Source organism: Vicia villosa, unplaced genomic scaffold (assembly GCF_029867415.1).
Source record: "Vicia villosa cultivar HV-30 ecotype Madison, WI unplaced genomic scaffold, Vvil1.0 ctg.000410F_1_1, whole genome shotgun sequence".
NCBI classification, from domain to species: domain Eukaryota; kingdom Viridiplantae; phylum Streptophyta; class Magnoliopsida; order Fabales; family Fabaceae; genus Vicia; species Vicia villosa.
The window spans coordinates 1,056,506-1,063,204 of NW_026705187.1; positions in this window are offsets into that span (position 1 = coordinate 1,056,506).

Consider the following 6,699-nt stretch of genomic DNA (forward strand, 5'->3'; position numbering starts at 1 on the left):
AGATTACCCTCTAAGAAAAAGTCATGTCATCGTCAAAGCATTTGATGGATCAAGAAAGTCAGTTTTCGGAGAAGTGGATCTTCCCATAACTATTGGACCTCAGACGTTCAAAATCACTTTCCAGGTTATGGACATTCCAGCACAATACAGTTGTTTGCTAGGTCGCCCATGGATTCATGAGGCTGGGGCAATTACTTCAACACTTCATCAGAAACTGAAGTTCATAAGAAATGACAAATTGGTAACCGTATGTGGAGAACGAGCTCTGATCGTCAGCAACCTGTCATCATTCTCCGACATAGAACCAAAAGAAGTTGTTGGAACTAAATTCCAAGCACTTTCCTTGGACAAAGGAAAGGAGAAAGCAGCGTCTATCTCTTCATACAAAGATGCAATCCAAGTGGTAAAGGATGGCGCTACCAGTGGTTGGGGGCACATTAATATTCCTACCAACAACAAGAACAGAACAGGAATTGGATTCTTTCCAACATCATCAAAAGCTATTCCAGGGATTGAGGTAGTTCTCCCTATTCAAGAAACTTTCTGCAGTGGAGGTTTTCTTCAACCTGTTCAACAAGCAGTCAATACCATCGGTACGGAAAACACCGATGAAGAGGAATGGTTATCCTATCTTAACAAAGCAGGATACATCTCCCTACCAGAGTCTGATTCACCTTGCTGTTATCCGACTAGAGGATCTGAAAGTAAGACTCATCCAAGCAGGGATGAAGTTACTGACAGCTTCACCACCAGAAGTCATGGTTCATCAGAAGAAGTTCCTCCTATCCCCGAAGAGACTTGGGATACATTAGGAGAACCAAGCGGAAAATTCGACTACATGGTGAAATACTCCGCTCCTGAAAGTTCAAGAATCTCTCTTGAAGACATTGTTCCAACTGGATGGAACATTGATTATGAGTACCTCTCTCAGCCAAAAGAGATGTATAACCCTTGCTATTCATCATCAGCATCTGGTGAAATCATCATTGAGGATTATATCCCCAAGTCACCTTCCGAGGCTACAGATCTAGAGTTCACATATCTAGTCAATGCCATCTTGGGAGAAGAGCAAGACCAAAATACAGAAGAGGATGATCTCGAAAGTGTCTCCGACAACAAGTCTCTCCATTCAGAAGATTGGAAGTTTCCTCAAAAGAAAGTCCGACATACTCCACTTGGAAATGGGTATGCTCTCACAGCTCAGTCTGCTGAAGTAGAAGAAGATCGTCTGAGTGTTGCAAAGACAGTGGTTGGTAAATCAAGACCTACCACAGGCCAGCTTAAGCCTAAGGTTCCAGATTACTTAGTGCACAATGGGGTTCGCCACTACTGGATAGCTGTTGAAGTTTCAACTGTTGTTCGCACTCCTAAGTAGGAACTTTCACCGTTATTTTGTCCTCTCACCATAGCCCAGGGTGAAGAGATGTTTCATAGGGCTTTGCATTTTACTATTTCTTAGTTAAATGTCCCTCTTTGCTTCGCCCAAAGCAATAGAGTTTTGTTTTATAGGGTCTTTGTTTCAAGAAATGACTGTCCATAAATAAAAATGTCATTCTGTTCCTTCGTTTAGTTTTCCCTTTTCTTTTTTTCGGAAATTGGTAATCCTAAAAAACACCCTTAAAAAACATCAAATATTCCATTAACTGCATACACCGAGTCTTCCCTCGTTGTCTAAATAAAACTTATCACACATATGCAGATTAATCATAAAATACCCCGTTGAAATGTGCGACCGTATGACTTCTCCAAACTTTGAGTTTCCTGTATTCGAGGCAGAGGAAGAAGAAGACGAAGAAATATCAGAGGAAATTTCACGGTTACTTCAACAAAAGGAAGAGGCCATTCAGCCATACAATGAGCCTCTAGAGATCATTAACCTTGGTTCCGATGGAAACAGAAAGGAGGTTAAGATTGGAGCTTCGCTCAGTTCAGAGATCAGAGAGAGTTTGATACAGCTACTTAAAGAATTCTCAGATGTCTTCGCTTGGTCTTATCAAGATATGCCAGGGTTGGATACCAGTATAGTGGAGCATCACTTGCCATTAAAAGCCGAATGCCCTCCGGTCAAGCAAAAATTGAGAAGAACTCATCCGGAGATGGCCATGAAAATCAAAGAGGAAGTTCAAAAGCAGATCAACGCAGGTTTCCTCGTCACTTCAGAATACCCTCAGTGGTTAGCTAACATTGTTCCCGTTCCTAAGAAAGACGGAAAAGTCCGCATGTGCGTCGACTACAGAGATTTGAACAAAGCTAGCCCTAAGGACGATTTTCCTTTACCACATATTGATATGTTGGTGGACAGTACAGCAAAATCCAAAGTTTTCTCATTCATGGACGGATTTTTAGGATACAACCAAATCAAGATGGCACCTGAAGACATGGAAAAAACAGCTTTCATCACCCCCTGGGGCACGTTCTGCTACCGTGTTATGCCTTTTGGACTAAAGAACGCAGGGGCAACTTATCAAAGAGCTATGACTACGCTTTTCCACGACATGATGCATAAGGAAGTGGAAGTCTACGTGGACGACATGATTGCCAAATCAGAAAATGAAGAAGATCACATACAGAATCTGACAAAGTTATTTCAACGCTTACGGAAGTTTCAGCTTCGCCTGAACCCCAACAAGTGCACCTTTGGTGTCTATTCAGGAAAACTCCTTGGTTTCATTGTCAGCAAACGAGGAATTGAAGTAGATCCAGACAAAGTCAAGGCAATTCAAGAAATGCCTTCGCCCAGAACCGAGAAACAAGTTAGAGGATTTCTTGGACGTCTGAATTACATCTCGAGATTCATATATCTCATGACTGCAACTTGTGCTCCTATTTTCAAACTTCTACGGAAAAATCAAAGTTGCGTCTGGACAGACGATTGTCAGAAAGCGTTCGACAGCATTAAGGAATATCTGCTCGAACCACCCATCTTGTCTCCTCCAGTGGAAGGAAGACCTTTGATAATATACTTAACCGTCTTAGAAGATTCCATGGGTTGTGTCCTTGGACAGCAAGACGAGACAAAGAGAAAAGAGCATGCCATCTACTACCTGAGCAAGAAATTCACTGACTGTGAATCCCGCTACTCCATGCTCGAGAAGACGTGTTGTGCTTTGGCCTGGGCCGCCAAGCGTCTCCGCCAGTACATGATTCGACATACTACTTACTTGATCTCTCATATGGATCCAATCAAGTACATATTTGAGAAGCCTGCTTTAACTGGGAGAATTGCCCGTTGGCAGATGTTGTTATCAGAATACGACATTGAGTATCACGCACAGAAAGCCGTGAAAGGAAGCATTCTAGCTGAGCACCTGGCTCACCATCCACTCAATGGTCATGAATCAACCAGTTTCGACTTTCCGGACGAGGACGTCATGTACCTCAAGATGAAAGATTACGACGAGCCACTACCAGACGAAGGACCTGAGATAGGATCCCAGTGGGGCTTAATCTTTGACGGAGCTGTCAATGCTTATGGACGAGGAATTGGGGCAATCATTGTTACAACTCAGGGTACCCATGTTCCATTTACTGCCAGATTAACTTTCAAATGCACAAACTATGAGGCCGAATATGAAGCTTGCATCATGGGTCTCGAAGAAGCCATGGATCTAAGAATCAAACACTTGGATGTATACGGAGATTCTGCTTTGGTCATCAATCAAATCAAAGGAGAATGGGAAACACGCCAACCAGGGCTAATTCCTTACAAAGACTACGCAAGAAGATTGTTACCATTCTTCGATAGGGTAGATTTTCATCACATTCCTCGTGAAGAAAACAATTTGGCTGATGCATTAGCCACACTCTCTTCCATGATTAGGATAAATCATTGGAATGACATTCCTCGGATCGATGTTATGCGCCTGGATAGGCCCGCTCATGTGTTCACAGTAGAAGCAATCATCGACGACAAACCGTGGTATCACGACATCAAGAACTTTCTTCAAAAGCAAGAGTACCCTCTTGGGGCGTCAAAGAAAGATAGAAAGACTTTGAGAAAGTTAGCTTGTAGATTCTTCCTGAATGAAGATGTTCTGTACAAGAGAAACTTCGACATGGTTCTGCTCAGATGCGTTGACAGAAAAGAAGCAGAAATACTCATGAGAGAAATACATGAAGGTTCCTTTGGTACACACACCAATGGACACACCATGACAAGGAAAATACTGAGAGCAGGATATTATTGGCTGACGATGGAGTCAGATTGCTTCCAGTACGCAAAGAGGTGTCACAAATGCCAGATCTACGCCGATAGAATTCATGTGCCACCATCTCTTCTCAACATACTCTCTTCCCCTTGGCCTTTCTCCATGTGGGGAATCGACATGATTGGAATGATCGAGCCAAAAGCGTCCAACGGACATCGCTTCATCTTGGTAGCCATAGACTATTTCACCAAATGGGTTGAAGCAGCTTCATATGCAAACGTTACAAGACAAGTTGTCGTCAGGTTTATCAAGAATCACATCATCTGTCGCTATGGCATTCCTAGCAAGATAATCACTGACAATGGGTCAAATTTGAATAACAAAATGATGAAGGAGCTTTGTGAAGAATTCAAGATCGAACATCACAATTCATCTCCTTACAGACCAAAGATGAATGGAGCTGTAGAAGCAGCTAACAAAAACATCAAGAAAATCATTCAGAAGATGGTCATCACTTACAAAGATTGGCATGAAATGCTCCCGTATGCTCTTCACGGTTACCGTACATCAGTACGTACTTCGACTGGAGCAACTCCTTTCTCCCTTGTATATGGCATGGAGGCAGTCCTACCTATAGAGGTTGAGATTCCATCAATGAGAGTTTTGATGGAGGCAAAATTAACAGAAGCCGAGTGGTGTCAAAGCAGATTCGATGAATTGAACTTAATCGAAGAAAAGCGCATGACAGCTTTATGCCACGGACAGCTATATCAACAAAGAATGAAGAAAGCTTTCGACAAAAAGGTTCGACCTCGCACAATCAAAGAAGGCGACCTTGTACTCAAAAAGATTCAATCTTTTCTCACAGATTCGAGAGGGAAATGGACTCCCAATTATGACGGCCCCTACGTGGTCAAGAGAGCTTTCTCAGGAGGAGCCTTAATACTCACGACTATGGATGGAGAAGAATTCACCCGTCCTGTGAACGTCGACGCAGTCAAGAAATACTTCGCCTAAATAAACAAAAGAACAGCTCGCTAAGTCGAAAACTCGCAAAGAGCGGCTTAGGCAAAAAGGAGCGTCTCGGTGAATCGAAAACCCGAAAGGGCGATTCAGGCAAAAATTAGAGACATAAAAAATATATTAATCAATCCCGGTAGACTTAAAACCCGAAAGGGGTAGTTTACGCAAAAGTTAGGGATATATGGCAAGTAACTGTGTTCAGGACAAACTTGATCATTCAAAATCCATAGCGGAGTGTTCATTCATCAGTAGGTCATCTTCTACGAAGCACGAATACAGCGCAACTCGGAGTGGAAGGGAAAGATAACGGTCGTCACGTTTCATCGTAGCCCTTTTCCCGAAAATTACCAATTTCCAACTTTGTAAATACTCCATGGAATCAAGCATTTGGCTGATTACCATTCCATATATAATAATTTGAGCCTTGTGCTTTTCCTTTGCAATCTAGTCTTATTCAGTTTCTTGGAATGCATTTTAAGTTTAAACAGTCAATTTCTTGAAACAAATGTTTTCATAAAATAAAAATGAATTTACTTGCAAAAATAAAGGTGAAATTTCTTTCTGAGGTTTACAAACAATAGGAAGAATGCAAACAGTTGCTCCGAGAACGGTTGAGACTCCGGGAACCAAGTTTTCCCCATGAGGTCGCTTTGCGAACATCTCCCGATGACGGATCTTTACTTCAATTCATATTACTTACTTCGGACAGCGGACAACTGATAGCCAGATATTCCAAACAGAGTTCGAACTACAAGAAGAGGACATCTTCTGATCAACAAGAATTCAAGTCGTATCTTAGGATTTTCCATCCGCGACAATTCTATTCACATTCACTTTACATTTTATCATTGTCATAATATTCATGCATACATTACATCATAATTGCATAGCCGAATCAGGCTTTGATCCTGTAAATGCCTAAGTCATTGAGGCATGAACTCGAGTTTCCCCTGCAAGTTCCAGAGAAACTTTTTTCCTTCGAGACAACAGTTCATACACAAGGATCTCCCCAAGCAAGTCAACAAATGGTAGTCTCCCTCAAGGAGATAGTTTGTTCACTTTTGGAATTCCTCAGCCGAGAATCTCCTGCAGAGCGACATTCGACAGTCTTCTTCAGATAAGATAGTCTGCTTCACATTTTGGAATTCCCTACAGGTTTGGTATTTCCCCAGCAGGGTCAAGAGGTGCCACTTCTTGTCAAAGAAAAATTCAGAATCTCCCAGCAGATCGACAAATGATTCCCCAGCGGAGTCAGTGAATGATAGTCTTCGTCCAGAAGATAGTTCAGTTTCCCCAACAAAGTCAGCGAATGGCAGTCTCTTTCAGCAGAAGACAGTTTGCTCACTTTCTATCATAACAAAGTCAGCAAATGGCAGTCTCTTTCAGCAGAAGACAGTTTGTTCAGCAAATGGCAGTCTCTCAGAAGACAGTTTCTATCACAACAAAGTCAGCAAATGGCAGTCTCTTTCAGCAGAAGACAGTTTGCTCACTTTCTTTCATGACAGGGTCGACAAATGGCAGTCTCTCC